The 19,451-nt window shown below is 41.0% G+C and overlaps 1 pseudogene across 1 annotated transcript; it reads right to left on the reverse strand.

Annotated features, from left to right (window-relative positions):
- Nucleotides 1-10,817: 10,817 nt before the first annotated feature.
- On the reverse strand, nucleotides 10,818-13,834 carry LOC103720738 (protein CDI pseudogene; annotated as a pseudogene). Its single transcript, XR_015974079.2, has 2 exons — nucleotides 13,420-13,834; nucleotides 10,818-13,321 (listed from the first exon to the last, which is right to left on the reverse strand). The product of XR_015974079.2 is annotated as a protein CDI pseudogene (transcript).
- Nucleotides 13,835-19,451: the final 5,617 nt, after the last annotated feature.

Here is a 19,451-nt window from a genome sequence, read left to right on the forward strand (position 1 = left end):
TAGACACACACACATACGTACGTATATAGACACACACACACACACAGAGACACACATACGTATATATATACACATACGTATATAGGCGCGCGCACACACAGAGACACATATACACATATAGACACATATACGTATATAGACACACACATACATATATATATACATATACGTATATACATGCACATATACGTATACACATACATATACGCGTATACATACGTACGCGCGCATATATATAAGCCTTACACCGGTCGTGCTGGGGCAAGCACTCTCTTATCCAAACACTTAGTTTATGGAGCGTTTCTTCCCTTCGGCCTGTGGCCTCGTCCCCCTCAGGGGGAGTTGCAGGTGTTAAAATCAAGTTATCGTTTCGTTCGGACTTCCGGTCCTCACTTCACTTGTTTTTTGAGGGTGATTTCTCTATCGAAAATCTTTGATAAAGCTTCGTTTTGATCGATGAATAGAATTCCTCTCTATTTGGTTAAAAAAAGTTGATTATCTCACGTTTTTGTGTATGACTTCAGCCAAGGACCTAAATTTCAAGACAGAATCCGGAAATTGGGTTACTATTGGCCCTCCATGATCAAGGATTGCATCGACTATGCCCGCCGGTGCGATGCCCGCCAGTTTCATGGTGACTACATCCACCAGGCCCTAGAACCATTGCATCCAACCGTGCCATCATGGTGCCATTTCGCTATCAATTTATCCTGCACTGTGATAATGCTAGCGCTACAACTTGGCGGCCAATCCTGTGTTTCATGCCCGCTCTAAGCACATAGAAGTTGACTACCACTTCGTTCGTGACCTCGTCGTTGCAGGCAAATTGCTCATTCGACTTGTTCGTAGCAACAAGAAAGTGGCGAACATTTTCACTAAAGGATTACCTGAACCAGCCTTCCATCATTTTCGTGGCAAACTGCTGTCTTCTGCCTGCCTTTCTCTTGAGCGCTTAATCGGTTATACGAATGACTGTCTGTTAATGAAATATGCGATTCCCTTCCTTTCCGGAGTGGTGGATCGAACTTCGATCATGTCACGAGAGTGGATTCAGTTGGTTTCATCGGTCATTCTGCGAACCTGAACTTGACAGCTAACACTTACTGGTCAATGAAAGTGGGGTAAGTTTGACTCTGATTCGGAGCTTGAAAGTCAAAGAGTCTCTCTCGAGCTACTTCCAGCGCTTTCGCCTCGGGCGATTTGCTACCGGTATCGCAGCTCTTCTTCTCTTCTCCTTTCTCTCATTGTTTCTTTCTCTAGAATTTAGATTCGTGCTACTGGCTCGATGGACAAACTCAAGGAACTGCTTTGCCTCCTTTGCTTCGATGGAATGCTTGATTGCTTGCCGGGAATGACTGACCGAAGAAAAGGAACTGGAAGAAAAGGAACTGGAAGTGATAGTTTGCTGCCAATATATATATATATATATATATATATATATATATATATATATATATATATGAATAACTGCATGCACTAGTGTGAATTTACCAATTAGCCAGATCTTCTTATTATATATGAATCGAGCACAAGGGACATCATGAATGATTACAGGAAGATGACAGATTCCTTGTATTGGATATATGCGAGTGAATTGAGGCCGAGCACGCACAACTTAAAAAAGAAGAAAACTTCGTGATGATATGAATCGTAACCTTTCACCATGTTTGAGCTTAAACGGCGATCATATTGTTGGCTTTCTTCACCTCCTCCAGCTTCACCTAGAGGTCAGCGAATTCACAGTCCTTGTAGGCATGGAACCGGGGCGAGAGTGCAGTGAATAACCTTAGGGATAGAGATGGGCATCGGGCCGGGCCCAGGCCCACCGGGCCACAGACCAAACGGGCCGTGCCTGGCACGGCCTGCTTAATCTAAAGGCTAAGCCCGGCACGACCCTAGGCCCGTGGGGTGGCGGGCCATGCTGGGCCTGGCACGGGCCGTGCCTGGCATGGCCCGTCTGTCCAAAAAAAAATAGCCGTTATGGGTGGCCCATAATGGCTATTTTTTTTGGCCCATAACGGCTATTTGTGGCTTTTTACCCATTTTGCCCCTTCCAACAGCCATAAAACGGCTAATTTGAGAGGTATTTTGGGGAAAAAAATTGGAGTTCAGGCCCTTATGGGCTGTTCTGGGCTGGCCTGCGAGTCGTGCCGTGCTTGGCCCACGAATCGTGCCAGCTTAAGCCCTTATGGGCCGTGCCGGGCTCGGCCCGTGGGCCAGAAATCCTTAACCCAGCCCGGCCCCCTTTTATGAGCCGTGCCTTGATCCGTTACTGTAGCAAGCAGGCCGTGCCTGGCACGGCCGGCTTCGTGCCTGGCACGGCCGGCTTCGTGCCGGGCCATGGGCGGCCCGGCCCAATGCCCACCTCTACTTAGGGAGTGTCTTGGGGTCTGTTGCAAATAAATTTAAAGCAGAAATAAAACTAAACTATTCTACTTCAATAAATAATAGGCAGTAATAGGCTAAAAAAAATAAAAGTAAAAGTAGAAAAATGGAACCCGAGATGCTGAGGCGTGGTATGTTGGTTACTTTCTTTGAAGTAGATTTCGCCATCTTACAATGCACTAGGCTTGGATGGCGTTCTACTCCTGAGATACAACAGCCTCTCGTTTCTTCTGTCTCGATGATTTGCACGGATCAAAGAAGGCTTCGAACCCAGAATCAATATGCAGTAAGCCCGTTTAAAGAAAAATTTTGGAAGAAATATTTTAACTGGTAGAGAGAGTAGAGAAAGAAGAGAGATTAGGAATCCTCTGCATATGATCTGATTTATTTCTAATCTGTAGAGGTTGTCTATTTATAGACCTCTACGAGACGTATCACGAGGGGTGCCTGTGGGGCGCGACTCTTTGCGTGAGGCGCGAAACCACGGTCGTGCCCCTTGCGGGTGCGATCCTTCGCATGGACGTGAGTTCACGTCCCTCAAGAATGCGCCCTATGAGCGTGACTCCTGGGCCTTGCGCGCCCCTCAGGCGCGACTCCAGGGCCTCGTGCTTGCACGAACGTAAAAGCACTTGCAAGCTTCCTTGCATGAACGTAAAAGCCTTTTATTGAGGAAAAACGCAGGAAGAAGGGTGATGCAAAAACCGCAGGAAGAAGGACTCGATATCACGTCCTTGTGAGAACAACCCCACACACAAACCAACCACACCACTAAAGGATGGTGACAAAATAAAACATTTAATCATTAATAAATCCAACAATCCCCCACCTGATTAAAATGTTTTCATGATTTTATAAAAAATAGTCATACCGGGCTTTTCATGTCACGACTTCAATAAAGGTAGCTTGCGGCTTTGAACCTTTACCTAGTGAAAGTATACTTTCATCTGAAAGGAATAGTGGTAGCTAAAAAGCTTTGAACCAAATCCTTTGATTCAGATTTCCATATACTTCACCCATGACAAATGCAAATACTGGGTTCATCATAGGTGGTGCTTTTCGGCCTCATGCACCAATATCTTAGTTTCATAAGTGTTTCTAGGGGTTAAACCCTTATCTCCATAGACTGCGGCCACACAGTCACACTCACATAGATGAATCCTCCAAGGATGCTCGTAGCACAGCACCTTGTCATAGACTCGGACTCATTCAAAGTTTTAAACTCTTCCATATACCTCTACAGTGTTTAACACTCACATCATAGGGAGAGACCAAATGACATAAAGTCATTTAATAATAGTGCTAACTAATCATTAAACAACTCGTTTTTTTCCGTTGAACCTTTCGTCTTGGGATCTCCCGTCAGAATAGGTTGGGTTGCCATTGTCAATGATTCCTTATGGGTTTCAGTCCCATCCCCCTTGATGTTTCTATAACTTTGCTTCTAGCTAGTCCTTTAGTCAAAGGATCTGCTAGGTTACCTTCAGATCTAACAAATTCCAAAATCACGATACCATTTTTAATTAGGTATCTAGTTGTCTTATGTCTCACACTAATGTGTCTTCTGTTTCTCTTGTTATATTCAGTATTTCTACAAGTATTAATTGCAGCTTCATTGTCACATAACAAAGAGATAGCAGGCATAGGCTTTTCCAAATAGGAATTTCTGACATAAGATTCTTAAACCATTCTGCTTCTTGAGTTGCAGAATTTAAGGCTACAATCTCAGCCTCCATAGTAGATCTGGTGATCACAGTTTGTTTGGATGATCTCCAAGCAACAGCTGCACCACCCAACATGAATATGTATCCACTAGTTCCTTTTCGGTCACTGAATCAGTGATCCAACTAGCATCACTGTATCCTTCAAGTACAGCAGGAAATCTTGAGTAATGTAAACCATAAGACATGGTACCTCTCAAGTATCTAAGTACTCTATCCAGTGCTTCCCAGTGACTAAGACTAGGGCAACTATTAAACCTACTGAGCTTTTCTATAGCATAGGAAATGTCAGGTCTACTTGTATTTGCAACATACATTAGTGTCCCAATAATCTGAACATATTTTTCTTGGGCCACTAGATCACCTTTGTTGCACTTCAAGTTCAAACCATGCTCATAAGGTATACTCACTGGTTTACAGTTGTACTTATCAAATTTCTTCAAAATTTTCTCAATATATTGTGATTGATCAAAAATTATACTATTAGGTATTCTGGTAATCCTGTTACCAAGAATTACCTCTGCCTGACCTAAATCTTTCATATCAAAATTATTAGATAAAAAATTCTTGATATCAGTTACAATATTCATATCAGTACCAAAAATTAAGATATCATCAACATATAAACATAAGATAACATATGAATCATTTTCTAACTTAGAATATAAGCATTTATCGGATTCATTTACTTTAAAGCCATAAGAAACAATTATTTCATCAAATTTTCGATGCCATTGCTTAGGAGCTTGTTTTAAACCATAAAGGGATTTGACTAACCTACAAATTTTTCTTTCCTGTCCCTGAGCCACATATCCCTCTGGCTGATCCATATAAATCTCTTCCTCTAAATTACCATTGAGGAAGGCAGTCTTGACATCCATCTGATGAATTATCAAATTATGGATTGAAGCCAGTGCAATTAAAGTATGGATAGTGGTTATCCTAGTCACAGGAGAATACGTATCAAAGTAGTCAATACCATCTTTCTAAGTAAAGCCCTTAGCAACTAATCTTGCTTTATATTTTTCAATTGAACCATCAGGTCTTAATTTCTTCTTAAAGATCCATTTACAACCTAAAGACTTACTACCAGGTGGTAAATCAGTTAGAAACCATGTTTCATTAGTCATAAGTGAATTCATTTCACTATTAATAGCTTCCTTTCAAAACATAGAATCTAATGAGTTCATAGTATCTTTATATGTTTTAGGATCATCTTCAACCATGAAGGTATAGAAATCAGATCCAAAATCTTTCTTTTTCCTAATTCTTTTGCTTCTACCAAGTTCATTAACATCAATAAGTTCATTTTCATTTTCATTAGAAGGTGAATTACAAGATGCATTATTAGATCTATCTATTATATACTTTTCTATTTTATCCTTAAAAGAAAAAATGTCTTCAAAAAAAGAAGCATCTTTAGATTCAATTATAGTATTCTTATCTATGCCATTAATATCAGAACTAATGACAAAGAATCTATGAGGAACACTATTAAGAGAATAACCAAGAAATATAACATCAAAAGTATTAGGTCCTAATTTTCTTTTCTTAATTAAAGAAATATTAACCTTAGCCAAACAATCCCAAACTTTTAGGAAGTTTAGGTTAGGTTTTATTCCTTTCCAAAGTTCATAAGGAGATTCATTAGAACCTTTAAATGGAACCCTATTAAGTAGGAAACATGCAGTAAGCACTGCTTCCCCCCACCTTACCTCAGGTAAACTTGAGTTGGTAAGCAAAGATCTTACCATATCTTGCAATGTCCTATTCTTCCTTTCAGCCACTCCATTGGACTGAGGTGAATAGGGAGGGGTTACTTCATGTAGAATTCCATTAACTCTACAAAATTTATTTAAGTCATTAGAGGTGTACTCTCCTCCTCTATCCGACCTAAGAATCATTATTCTCTTGTCAAGTTGATTTTCTACTAAAGATTTATAAGACTTAAATATCTCAATTACTTCATCTTTAGTTTTCATCAAATAAACTTGACAATGCTTAGAATAATCATCTATGAAGGTTATGAAATACCTTCTTCCCTCTTTAGTCAAAGTTCCATTTAGTTCACATACATCTGAATGAATTAATTCTAATAAGGTGGAATTTTTATTTACCATTTTAAATGGTTTTCTAGGTTGCTTAGACTGAACACAAATTAGACACTTTTCTTTTTCATCTAATGAAACATTAGGCAATAAACCAGAACTAATCATTCTTTTAATAGTATTATTATTCACATGTCCTAATCTAGCATGCCAAAGAAATGAAGAACATACTGAAAGAATAACTTTATTATTGCTATAAGAAGGAATATTAATTCAAGGTACATCATTCATTTTATTAATTACATATAAGCCATCACACTCATAGCCTTTGTCTACAAATGTTCCATTCTTTGTTATAATCACTTTCTTAGATTGAAATAACAAAGAATAGCCACTCCTTATCAGAAGAGATCCACTGATCAGATTCCTCCTTCCTTCGGGCACACGGTACACATTAAATAGAGGAAGCACATTTCCAGATGTAAGCCTTAGAAGTACTTTCCCAGTTTCAAGTACTCATGCCGAGGTAGAATTCCTCATAATCACTATTAGGCCGCTCCAGACCTGATAAACAGTAAAAAAGGTACGATCAGTACACATATAAATATTCGCACCTATATCCACTAACCAATCAGTAGAATGAATTGCCAAATTTAACTTTGGACTTAAAGTTACATACCGATCATCAGTACTAGTAGGGCCAGTGCTGGATAAAACCATGTTGGTTTGTGGATTGGCAGGTTGAGGAGGTGCATGTTCATAGTTCTGATACTTCTTTTTCTTCATCCGGCATACTCGTGCCATATGACTGGATTTTCCACAATTGTAGCAAATCGGCCTCTGATCATTCTTATTGATCTGGTGTTTTGGCTTCATGGATTTTTCTTTGTTCTTAGATCCACCCTTTTCAAATTTGGATTTTTGAACCTATAGGTTTTATTCTGGCCTTCTTCAAAGTTCACCTTAGTTAGAAACTTAGGGTTCATGATTTGCTCATTGTCTTTCTCAAGATATTGCTCTTGGATCCTAATGGCAGATAGTAGGATTTTCATGCTCATTTCCTCGGTCTTATGTTTTAGGGATAACCCAAAATCTTTCCAAGAAGGTGGAAGCTTGTCAATGGTACAAGCAACTTGAAGGCTCTCAGTTATACCCATTCCCCTTAAGCCTAATTCATGATAAATTACTGTTAGCTCATGGGCTTGGTCAACTATGGGCTTGGTGTCTACCATCTTATAAGACAGGAAGTGACTAGCAGTATACTTGTCCATTGTGGCATCTTGAATACCATATTTTTTTATTAAGATCATCCCAAATCTCCTTAGAGGTTTTCAGAGTGTAATAGACATCAAAGAGAGGATCAGAAAGATAGGACAAAATTCTACCCCTTCACAGGTAGTCTTTCTTCTTAAATTCCTCTAAATTACAAGTCCTAGCCAGTTCATTCTCATCCTCATTTGGAGGAGAGTCAAAAATTATGGAAAATAATCCAAGCGTGGTTAAGAAGATTTTCATTTTCTCTCTCCAACGCTTAAAATTAGTTCCATTAAATGTTTCAGGAGGAACCGGATCACTTGCATTGGCCATTGGGGTAACTCTAATTACTAGCCTATTATACGTAGAAAATCTACTTCAAGATTGTTGCAAATAAATTTGAAGCAGAAATAAAACTAAACTATTCTACTTCAATAAATAATAGGCAGTAATAGGCTAAAAAAATAAAAAAAATAAAAGTAAAAGTAGAAAAATGAAATCCGAGATGCTGAGGCGTGCTATGTTGGTCACTTTTTTTGAAGTAGATTTCGCTGCCTTACAGTGCGTGCACTAGGCTTGGATGGCGTTCTACTCCTGAGATACAACAGCCTCTCGTTCCTTCTGCCTCGATGATTTGCACGGATCAAAGAAGGCTTCGAACCCAGAATCAATATGTAGCAAGCCCGTTTAAAAAAAAAAATTGAAAGAAATATTTTAACTGGTAGAGAGAGTAGAGAAAGAAGAGAGATTAGGAATCCTCTGCTTCTGATCTGATTTATTTCTAATCTGTAGAGGTCGTCTATTTATAGACCTCTATGAGACGTATCACGAGGGGTGCCTGTGGACACAAAAGACAAACTCAAGGAGCAGCGAGGAGAATTGGTTGAGGAAGTAGTGCAGGTCCTCCTAAGGGAAGGTGAGCCTGACCGAGCTGTCCACATCGACTCGAGCCTAGATGGAGAAAATTGGGCCAAAATGATCGGCTTTCTTTATGCCAATGCCGATATCTTCGCCTGGTCAGCTAGTGACATACGAGGTATAAGCTCTGAGATGATGGTTCACAAGCTCAACGTGGACCTGGCTCACCGACCTATGCAGCAGAAGAAGAGAAACTTCGTCACAAAAAGGCAATAAGTCATAAACCAAAAAGTTGACAAACTCTTGAAGGTCGGCATTGTTCGTGAGGTACACTACCCTAACTAGCTGGCCAATGTTGTACTTGTTAATAAAGCTAATGGTAAGTGGTGAGTTTGCATCGACTACACTGATCTGAATAAAACCTGCCCAAAAGACAGCTACCTACTCTTAAGGATTGACCAGCTCATAGATGCGACCTTAGGACATCAGTTGCTGATCTTCATAGATGCATTATTGGGATACAATTAAATTCAAATGGTGCTCGAGGATGAAGAGAAAACAACCTTTCTTACTGACAAGGGCCTCTACTGCTACAAGGTAATGCCCTTTGGCTTAAAAAATGCAGGGGCATCTTACTAGTGCCTTGTCAACAAAATCTTCAAGAAGCAGATTAGCCAAAATATGGAGGTGTATGTGGACGATATACTTATGAAAACTTGAGCAACGGAGCAGCACATAGCCGACCCGGAGGAATCCATTGCGATCCATAGAAAGTACCAGATGAATTTCAATCTGACAAAGTGCGACTTCGGAGTCACCTCGAAAAATTTTTTAGTATTCATGGTGACACAATAAGGCATCGAGGCAAATCTGAAGAAGATCCAAGCAATACAAGAGATGTAACCACCAAGGATTGTCAAAGAAGTCCAACGCCTGACTAGTTAGATCACTGCACTAGCGAGATTTGTCTCTAGATTGGCAGAGCGCTGTTTCCTATTCTTCAAGGTCCTAAAGCATCCCAAGAACTTCCAATGGACCTAGGAGTGTCAAGAGGCCTTAGGCCAATTGAAGGAATATTTTAGCTCGTCGCCTCTCCTCACAAAACCATAGATTAGAGAAATGCTCTACTTGTACTTGGTCGTTTTTCCTTTTGTTGTGAGTTCGGTCCTAGTACAAGAAGAAGAAAAATGACAAAAATCGATCTATTATACAAGTCAGATTCTACAAGATGCCGAGATCAAATATTTCAAATTGGAGAAAACAGTCTACGCCCTCATCATTATAGCTCAGAAGCTTCGACCATATTTCTAAGCTCATTCAGTCATAATCTTGACCGACTAGCTAATGAGGCAGAGTTTGCAAAAGCCCAAAAATACATGTTGGCTAGCAAAGTGGGCAGTTGAGCTTAGAGAATTCAATTTGGAGTATTAACTCTGACCATCTATCAAGGCGCATATGTTGGTGGACTTTCTAGTGGAATCAACCATCTCTGATGAAGATCTTGCCGAGCTACCCATCAAAAAGAAAACCATAGAGCAGCCGTCGATCTTACACATGGAAGGATCATTGGACCGGCAGGCAGTGGGGCTGGACTTATAATTATCAGCTCAGATGGAGTAATTATAGAGTGCACTTTGTGGTTCGAGTTCTCGATCTCAAATGAGGCTGAATATGAAGCATTTCATCACCGGGCTTAAGCTTAACAAGGAGCTCGAGGTTCAACAGTTGAAGGTCTTCCACGACTCACAATTGGTCGTCAGCCAAGTGTGAGGAGAATTTGAGGCTCGAAGGCCATCGATGATCAAATATCTATAAAAGGTAAAGATCATCACCTCAGCCTTTCATAATTTTGACATACAACATATCTGTCGGATAGAGAATGCAATGACCAACGTGTTATCAAAACTGGCCACCTCGGAGAATGCCGACTTGACTAAAGCCACATACCTCGATGTACCGAAGACGTCGAGTATCGATTAGCCCGAGGCCGCAATGAATATATATATATATGTGTGTGTGTGTATGTGTGTGTGTATATATGTATGTATGTATATACATATATGTATGTATGTATGTATATATATACATATATGTATGTATGTATGTATATATATACATATATGTATGTATGTATGTATATATATACATATATGTATATATCTATATACCTATATGTATACATATATGTATATATCTATATACCTATATGTATACATATATGTATATATCTATATACCTATATGTATACATATATGTATATATCTATATACATATATGTATGTATGTATGTATATCTATATACATATATGTATGTATGTATGTATATATATATATATATATATATATATATATATATATATATATACATATATATATATATATGTATGTATGTATATATATATATATATATATATATATATATATATATATATATATATATATATATATGTATGTATGTATATATATATATATATATATATATATATATGTATGTATATATATATATATATATATATATATATATATATATATATAGTAGACAACTAAGAAGATCTGGCTAATTGGTAGATTCACACTAGTGCATGCAGTTATTACATGAACCCAAGTACATGAATCGAGCACACGGGACGTCATGACTGGTTCCTGCATCGCCAGTCCATTTATTGGGATATATGCGAGTGAAATGAGACCGAACACACACAACAACTTACAAGAAGAAGAAGAACCGGAAAATAACGTAGAGATTCGGATGAGAAAACTTCGTGATAATACGAATCGTAACCTTTCAGCAGGTCGGATCTTAGACCGCGATCAGATTGTTGGCCTTCTTCACCTCCTCCAGCTCCTTCATCCAGAGGTCAGCGAACTCGCAGTCCTTGTAGGCGTGGAACCAGGGGCCCCCGAGAGTGTAGTGAATGGCCTTGGGGAACGTCTCGGGGTCGTGGTGGTCGGCCTTGTTGTGGCCTACGAGGAAGTTCCAGACGAAGGGGACGGCGCCGATGTCGGAGTCGTGGAGCCACATGAAGCGGTGGAGGAAAGCTCCGGTCTGGGAGCTGACGAGCTCCGGCGTGAGCACCCGGTTCTTGGGGTGGCCGCAGTTGTAGAGGACCATGGAGGACCAGTTCTTGCGAGGGTACACGGTCTGGACCGCCCCGTCCATCTTGAGACCCTCCTTGGGAGCGTACTCGTGCTGGACGCACATGACGGCGTAGCGGTCGTCGATGAGGTCGATCAGGCCCTTGATGTCGGCCGTGTAGAGGAAGTCGCAGTCCACGAACATGGCCCAGCCCCGGTAGCCGGCGAGGTACGGGGTGAGGAAGCGCGTGAAGGAGAACTCGGTGCTCTCGGTGGGGTCGCGCTCCCGCCTGTAGAGCCCCGCGGCCCGCAGCTCGGATTGCTTCAGCGGGATCACATCCACGGGGACCGAGGCGTGCTTAAGGAGCGAGTGGCGGCACACCTCGAAGGCGACGTCCTCGCGGGTGTCGTACCCCACGAAGACCTTGAAGGGGGCCATCGCCGACGCTGTCTTGGCAATGCCGGAGATGGTCATGGCGGCTCGGCGTAGAAAGAAAGAAGTAAGGGGAATGTGAACGTTGGAGGTGGCGGGAGAAAGAGAGAGAGAGGGCGGAGGTTTAAATAGAAGGAAGCGGCGGAGCTGCTTTTGCTCGGATGTAAGGTGGGGATAGATTCATCTGGTTCTAGATTTACTTAACTATACCGGAGATCGATCAGAGAGATCAGTACCCTGTAATAGCTACTTGGCACCTAACTCCAAGATAAGCGAGGATAAATAAATGCCCTATTAATGCCATCTCTAATATCCCTAGTCCGTACTAGCGTCTAGAAGTTATTATGTCTGCGGGCTGTAAAAAGTATCTGAAAAAAAAACTATTTTTTTCGTGTTGTGCATAAAAAATAATATTACTGGAGCTGACGTTGTTAGTGGAACATGTTGAATGCACTGAGAGTCTGAGACGCCCTATACGATGCGCGTGAAAAGTTATCGGGTTTCACATAATACTCTGCGGTGCGGTCTCACAGGATCCCGTCGGTATTATATTTATATACAGAGGCTAGCAAATGCCGTTGCTCTCGCAATTAAGATTGCAAGAAATAAATCACCTGGATGGGCCCTAGTTTTGGGGGACATTAGCTCACGGGAGAATCCGTCCAAAGATCTTGGAACACGCATGCTGGTCCAGCATTAATAATTGGCGGGGAGACCCATCACGGCCGGAACACACCTTCCAAATTATTGATGGCCGCGGGTCCTACATCCAAATTATGCGAGCCGGAAAATAACGTGTCTGGACCTTACACTCACCAGGATGCCTATCGAACGTCCCCACGGGGCGCTGCAATTATTTCCGTTTGATGCTTGAAAGGCCGTATGGCATGGTTCCACCAACGCTTTATACCAACCTTTGGAAATTTGAAGGGCGTGTGAGGCCAGTTTAAATATCAAAATTATGGAGTCTATAGGTACGGTCCCTTCTTATTTCCATAACGATTCCCTCAAGGCATCAACCTTGAGTTGGATGAAGCTTCTAAAGTGTCTCAAACGATGAACTGTAAGTTAGGCAGCTTCCCGATTATTTATCTTGGCTCTACCCCTTTGTGATAAGAAGTTAAGAAAAGCTGAACGGTTATCTTGATGGGAAAAAACTGTATGCAAGGATAGGAGTGAAGAGGGCTTAGGAATGAAGAACCTATATACATAATATGAACAATTCTCTTCTAGCCAAGCAGGCGTGGAAGTATACAGAGAACAATGATGGATTCCTTCCCAAGTCCATTTCTCCTAACATTGAAGCCAAACATATTTATTCAAACCTTCTTGAATACAGAAGATAAATAGAGTCGCTTCCATTTACCTCTGAAATGGGCCAGAGAAATGGAATTTGAACCAGTAACCACTCTCGTCGGCTCTTTAAATTTAACGCATTCACCATACTACATACAATCGAAATGGAACAAATATAATATTTCCAGCATGAGCAACAACTGCTACAGATTCTTTACCCATGGAAGGATTACGTCGGCCTTTGCTAAGAATATCTGGAAATGTCCAATACATAAGAGAGTTAAGATTTTTAAATAGCCAGCTTATCACGACAAATTCCTTACAGCGCAAAACGTGAGGAAAAGGAGAATACCTGGTCCCCAATTCTGCCCTCTCTACGGCGAAAAAGATAAATCAGTGGGCCACCTGCTTCTCAGGTGCAACTTCTCCCGAGCAATATGGCAAAAACCGAATATAGCTGAAGAAATATAGACATCTTGGAGAGCTGCGCTTCCAGAAGACACTTCGATTTACGCTGGTGTCTGTGGAAGGAATGAAATGGTGGAGTGTTCCACTTGAGGCAAACTCCTACAAGTCAGTCTTCGTAAAAGCTATGGTTTGATGGGAAACTGGACCTCAATCTATGTGGGGAAACATAAACCAGGGATTTCAGACCTCCTAAACAGGTTGAAAACCAGGTTGTCTCAATCTGGTAACACCTCAAGGTCAAGGGGGGTTGGGACTGCTGCTTGAAAGACCTGTAGGATAAAATTTAGGGGAAGTTGCTTAGCGGTCCAAAGTTAGACCCGTTTATAATGAATAGTCCCCGTTGACTGTTTTTTTAATAAGTGGTCCATTGACATTTGAAATGCCATAAGAAGACCAAAATACCCCTGATCTTTTTTCTCTTCCGTCGTTCCTTGTATGCTTCTCTGTTCATTTGAAGGAGCCCTATTTAAACTTCACCGATTCCAGCACACCTTTCGTCCCCAATGTTCGTATCCTAATCCTCTCTGCGGACCGAAAAAATCCATAAAAATCTCGCCCGATTCCGCTTGATTTTTACGCCTGGTTTCAAACCCTATAACTGCAAACCACTTCCCAACGGTATTCGATCTTCCTCTTTTTCCCTGTTAAGCCGTTCGCCTTTTGGAAAAGTAGAACCCTTCTGACCCGATTCTGAGGAGCAAGGAGATATTTTCTGTCTGGCTTCGAAGTCGACCTTCGAACCGACTTCACCCTGGTCCTTTGTAGCGGAAGCTTAGGTGGACATTGGTCTCTCCAACCTTCCCTGAGGCATCTCTGCATTCCTTCAACAGGTTTGTCACCGCATACTTTCTCGAATAATTTATTTGAACACGGACGTGATATGCAGTATTGTACGGCATTCCAGATAGTTGTTGGAATGGTTAGGATTTGCCGAATTAATGGACAGAGAGGTTGTGGTAGCACATTTGAGATATTTGTTGTGGAAAAATTTTTCTATTCCGTGCTAATTGTGTTATTTGTTTTAGTTTTTAGGATGATTTATTTTCTGTTGATATTATTAAAAATATAATTTGTAACTATATTTGTGATGCAGAAATCTAAGATGGCCCCAAAGCAGAGTACCGGCAAAAAATTCTCTGTTGGCCCGAGTAATATGGTTAATAGAAGGTGTTATTTCACCCACTTTGTAAATTTTATGGTCACCCTAATCCCGTGCATGTCTGATGAACAGAAGGATAGAATACATGGCACTCCATTTGGGCACATGCTAGGTCTACCATATATAAAACAGAGTAGGCCTGTCTTGGACACATTGCTCTCCCTTTGGGATAATGTTGAGGAGGGTTTTTGGTTTGGTAGGGTTATAGTGCCTTTTGTAGGGACTGATTTTGCACTAATCCTTGGTTTGAGTGCCACAGGTGATGAGGTGCAACTGCATAGGAAGGGGAGGGTTACGTCTGACCTCATCACCCGGTTTTTTGATGGTGACCACCAGAAGCCAGTAGAGATGCAATTAAAGATAGATTACAAGTCCTTGTCGGTAAGAGTAGGCGACAAGATATGGAGGATTTTACAAAATTATGGGTTCTTTATCTTTTTGGGACTATCCTCTTTCCAACCGTACGCTACTATGTCCCTAAGACATTATGTTCATATGTTGATGATTTAGACCGCTTAGGTTTGTATAGTTGGGGTCTTACCGTTTTCTCTTTTTTTCGGCAGCAAATACCTAGTTTAGCCGATAGTGTGAAGACTAGAAACATCACAGGCCAAGGATATGGTAGATACATGGATGGCTGCATAGTCGCTCTGGTGGTAAGCATCAGAAGATATTTTTTTTTTAAATTTCATTGTTACGATATATATATTTAGATGTAATTTGATGTTTACAATGCATTTTTGGCAGGTATGGGTTATTGAGCATGCTGACAGCATTGTCGGAAGGCACCGGCCACCGTTCATGTATCCACGTCTCGTAAGTTGGAACAACACCCCATTCCCCTGCAAGGTGGACGTGATTGCGGATGTTATGAAAAATTTAAAACGATTTAAGGTTTGAATGTTAATTTCTTGCATTGGAAATATTTTAACTTGTTCGTAAAATTAATTGTTTGCTCGCTTTAGGTTATTGAGAAGCTAGAACCAAGAGAGGAGGAGTTGCACCTTCTCTCGCAAGGAAGGCCACAATTACTACGGCCTATTGAGAGACGTACGGACTCAGAACAGCAACAATCCGTGCATGTCGGAACTCAGGTATTACCAGCTTACTATGACATAGCATTTCCGAACACAGTTAAAAGCACTTTTGATTTGGCATGCACTTTTCACTTGCCGGCACATAGTTCAAGTCCGCACACATGGTTGCATGCCTACAGTTTGTTCAATTCATACACCACATTCATTATTGTGTTGTTTTAGGTTCCGTCATCTAGCCAAAGTAATCGACATCCACTGCGGGGCATTCATACATATATCACAGTGCTTGAGACGTGTTTGCTACAACATGGCTTTAGTTTACCGGACTCTCATCCTATTGGGGATGTCGAGAATATCCACAGCTCGATAAGAGGGTGTCGACAATAGAGAAGGTCCTACGAGATAAGGGCCTTCTGGTTGATGACAAACCTGGGGAGCATGCTATAGTTCCCGCTGAGGTAAGCATGCTTCCTCTGCATAAGGTCTGACAAGTTAACTATCAGTTCTAGTATGAATCGACTCGCTTGATTTAAATATGATCTTCCTTGGTTACGTGAAGGAGCATACTACAGTTGCTCCACCTATTCACGACGATGCTCTTTAGAAAGATCATATGCAACATAGTGCTGATTTGGTGGAGGTATATAATTTTTTGGTACGTAGTGTTCGTAGTTTTTAGAATGGTAGTATAAATCATCTTCAAATGCATTTTCCTATCAGGTTATTTGGTCCACTGATGCTGAAGCTAAGAAGTAAGCTGGAGCTCCGAGCTCATATGTGTCCTCTTTATGCAAGCGCATGAAGCTGGGAGCACGCGAGCGGAAGCCATCGGAGAAAGCGAAGGCTATATCACAGCTTCCGAAGACTTATAAAAGGGCTAAAAAAAAGATCAAAGTTGGCCAAATAGGTGAGGTTTGTACGGAAATTACTATTGAAACCGAGGATTCGCCCGCTCGGTCAACCAACATATTCGACCCACTGATAATTTCATTAATGGAGCTCCAAAAATCTGCTCCAACATGGGAGGAAACCTCCCCCCCGGGAGCGGTATAGAAATGTTGTCTCGTCCATATGTGTTTATGTATCCATATTGAATTTGCTAAGTCTATACAGTTAAGTTTTCTAACCAAAATTTCTATCTTCACCATTTATTCAACTTAGCATATAGTGTCGTCCACTAAAGTTAACGATCTTGAGAGAGTGGCACTGAAACATAGCTATCATGGGAAGGGGATAGGTATACTCCCTATTTACTATGAAGAAGCTATTAAATTCTTCCTTGAAGAGCATGAGTTTGGGTAAGTTAATTATATTAACTTACCATTTTTCACAATTATCGCATTGAAAGTTGCTTAAATATTTGAATTATGTAGGGATATAATATGGGAGGACGAAGATCATACCAAACCTGCATTCAGCCCTGATGCCTTAGTGCAGCTCCTACATGACAAGCCACTACGGAGTGACGTATGCTCCTACCTCACTACTATTGGAGGAATATAATTTGGTATTGATTGCGTACTTCTTTTATTGCGTACAGGTAATCAATATGTACTTTTGCATTTTGGAGCTTCTGCCTCGTGCATATACTGAGATTATTGACAATCTGTGTTTATATTTGCGCTGCGAGATCCAGGTTTTGACTTACTGCTCATGATGTCTCGTCCTGACATTTTTTCAGTTGAAAGCGTGCCAATGGGGCTGTAACAAATAAATTGTATGCAGGCTGCCATGCTCCAGCATCTACCATTGGATTACCTCTCAATTACCACTGATGTTACCAAAAGAATCATAGAGTCATTGCTGCCCAGTATTCAAACATGGGTTCGGGAATTCAGATGTGCCAATCTTCAAAATTGTAGATATCTCTTCATTCCGATGAATACGGGATGGCATTGGTATCTACTTTCTTTGGACTTGAAGGAGCAGCATTTCGAATGCTACAACTCCTTGTGGAGTTTCGACGTTGGGGTGGACGCTGTTAGATATATTGGTATCACTTGTGAAATTTGATATTACTGATTTCCTTCTTTATCATAGGTATGTTCTTAAAATTTTGCATTCTTCACATTATTGCAGGCATCTTTTGTGCGATCGTGGCTAAACGACTATGTCAGATTTCGTATCCCTGAACTAGCATATTGTGAAATTCGACAATGTGCACAACAATGAAATGATAGTGTTGATTGCGGGGCATACATGCTTATGTTTGTAGAGGGACTTACCCGAGGCAGCACGAGACCATTGCAAGAAGAATTGAAGGATCCATCTTTATACAGGAGCTGGGCTGCAGGGAGTATTCTATTACATTCCGGCTACGTTGCCTTTGATAGGTTTAGGTCAATGTACCATGCGAAGACTTGTACAAAGAAATCGTAGACTACTTGTTATATCACATGAATGCAAATGAGTTGTAAAACTTGATTGTAAATGTGTTCTAAAGGATGTTTGTCCAGCTGTAATTTTCACGTGCTGTGTAATATAACATTTTCACAGATAATATCATTATTCCCTGCAAAGTCCATATTGATTGGCAATTTTTTCAACTTCCTGTCATGATCATCGCTTAACTGGGAGTTCGTGGTGACTTATTAAACTGAGCCACTTCTTACTTCTTTTCAGGTTGTCACGTAATTCAAATTAAAAATTTCTCGTAAATCAAATAAAATCTCAGAATGGTTGAAAATCGATTTGTACGGTGCGAGTTCATCGTTATCAACCCGCACTAAACTAACAATGATATGCACCAACATTTCTGGTTTCATAAAGCGTGTCGGAGTTTGAGAAACTGTGTTCAGCAAAATTCTCCTGGGGTCGACTCCTAAATTCAGGGGTCGACACTTGTTCGCCACGAGTCGACTCAATATATAGACTGCACTCGACTCTGGCACACCAGCGACTCTTAAGGGTCGACTCCCTTAGACTGAAGTCGACTCTGGCACACCAGCCACTCTTAAGGGTCGACTCCCTTATGTCCAGAGGTCGACTCCAGTCTGCCTGAGGTCGACACTTAAGCTCTGGGTGATTTTGGCTGCTTTCTATCTTTGCTCTGTGCCACTTAAGGGGTCGACTTGCCATTCACTGGGGTCGACTCCAAGGCTCCTGAGGTCGACTCGATTAAGTGAGGAGCCGACTCTACGGCTCGGCTGTTTTCAGACAAGTTCTGTATTTGCCCTGAGACGTTTCTGGGGTCGACTCATTTTGGCATGAGGTCGACCCCAAAATAGCTTGAGTCGACTCTTGAGTATCAAGGGGTCGACTCGTTAGCCTTTCATTGGACTACTTAACTTTCACTCTGGAAATTTGGGGTCGACCCCGCTGTTACTGGGGTCGACTCCATAATGAGCACCCTAATTAACTGTATTTCCAGACAAGTTAACTGTGTTCTCAGACAGCGTAATTGTGTTCCCAGACAGCTATTAACTGTGTTCCCAGATAACTTAACTGTATTTTCAGACTCCTTAACTGTGTTTCTAGACAAGTTAACTGTGTTCCTAGACAGCGTAACTGTGCTCCCAGACAGCTATTAACTGTGTTCCCAAACTACTTAACTGTGTTTTCAGACAAGTTAACTGTATTTCCAGACAACAAGTTAACTGTGTTCCCAGACTACTTAACTCAGACAAGTTCTATTTTAAATTTTAATCAAGTTAACTTCTCTTTTTTTCCCTTTTTTTAGCAATCTTCTCGATGTTACGAATACACAATTACCAGAGAATA

The sequence above is a fragment of the Phoenix dactylifera genome, chromosome 16, assembly GCF_051530095.1.
Source record: "Phoenix dactylifera cultivar Ajwa chromosome 16, Ajwa_hap1_PhDact_Kaust_v1.1, whole genome shotgun sequence".
NCBI lineage: Eukaryota > Viridiplantae > Streptophyta > Magnoliopsida > Arecales > Arecaceae > Phoenix > Phoenix dactylifera.